The following is a 1,768-nucleotide window of genomic DNA, read 5'->3' on the forward strand; positions in this document are numbered from 1 at the left end:
CCCCTGTACCTCACTCAGCCTAACATTACAGCCAACCCTCCACTGAAGGCAGCAGGGGAGTTGGGGGAGCACAGCTAGACCCTCCAACACTTTGCTGCTGCTCTCATCCTACAGCAGCTGCCACCTAAGGCAACTCTCTCAATTCATGGGAAATCTCCCTGTATCTCTACCCCAAAGCATCTCGGACCATTTCTTCTTGGTCAGGCAGTTTTGCATCATGCTAACATTAAACTACGAACCCTCTGTGGTTGCATCATGGGAGTCTTAGATGAACTGCGGCTCCACTTTAACCTCCCCCCATACACACAAAACTACAGTGCCCAATGCAGGGGAAAGGCCCTTGCTGTTCATTCAGGTGTACGGGGTCATCCCCCTCTCCTTCTGTGGGTCTTGGTTCATCCATTAAGCAGGCCATGGGGGGAGGCAATTGTCCATGGGGGCTGTTGATATGGCTGGCTGAACCGAAAGTTGGCGCCTTTCTGCTCTTTGGAACTGGTCAGATCCTGGCTTGGTGATCCATTCTTGTCAATCATTGACTCCAATGACCTGGCAGCCTTGTAACCTTTCACCCACCCAGTATGGCAACCTTTTACCTAGAGAAAGGTGAGGGAAGGGGAGAACGTACTGGCTGGAGAAAATAAACAGCCCTTTGGTCTCGAGGGCACGTGCCCTTTGTGGTTCTGCGGAAAAATGGGGTGATGCAGCCTCCCAACTGAGCAAATGTTTACTGCTGCATGGGGCAGGAGGATTACTGCTGGTCTCCATCCAATCGCTCTCTCCTGTGGGGACGTCTGGATCAATGCAAATGGAAAAAACTACATCAGAAATATGCAAGGAATCAGCATGAGTTTACGTCTATCTACTCAAAGTAATCCAACAAGGTCACACATGCAAGAGAGCTGAGCATATGGAAACAGGGAGAACCTCTTAGGTCCAAAAAACACACTGCAGAAATAATCCAGTTTGAGACTGCTTTAACTGCTCCAGCTCATTGCTAGGGAATTCTGGGAACTGTAGTTCTGGGAGGCATTTATCCTCCTCTGTCAGAATGCTCTGATGCCACAATAAACTACAGTTCCCAAGATTCCATCATGTGGAGCCATGGCAAGTAAAGCAGTGTCAAACTCTTTTATTTCTGCAGTTCAAAGAGGAGCTCCAGGAAGGTTGACCTCAGAGGAGGACAAAGCAGCTCAAAATATTGGACATTCTGGAAAGAAATGTAGGACATGACCAAATAAAAGCTAAAGACACTCGTATAAATTCATGCTTCTCGGTCCTGCTCAAAATGGAGGGTCTTTTGGTATTCCTCCTGGACAGAAGGCTGAAATGAGGGCCACTGGTCACCCTGGATTATTTCTATAGCATGGTTTAGACCAGTGGTTCCCAACCTTCCTAATGCCGCGACCCTTTAATACAGTTCCTCATGTTGTGGTGACCCAAACTCATGAAATTATTTTCATTGCTACTTCATAACTGTAATTAAATAGGTGTTTTCCAATGGTCTTAGGCGACCCCCTTAAAAGGATCATTCGACCCCCAAATGGGTCCCGACCCACAGGTTGGGAACCACTGATTTAGACCATATATATATATATATATATATATATATATATATAGTCACAGCTTGGAATAAATTAATTACAGGTGACACAGGGCCCTTTAACACTACAAAAGTGTAGCACTATGATTCCACTTTAATTGCCATGATTCCATTCCATAGAATCCCTGGGACCAGTTTGGCACGGGCAATAGACATCTCAGCCAAAAT

Source organism: Sceloporus occidentalis, unplaced genomic scaffold (assembly GCF_023333645.1).
Source record: "Sceloporus occidentalis isolate IW3139 unplaced genomic scaffold, rSceOcc1.0.p SCAF_1, whole genome shotgun sequence".
NCBI lineage: Eukaryota > Metazoa > Chordata > Lepidosauria > Squamata > Phrynosomatidae > Sceloporus > Sceloporus occidentalis.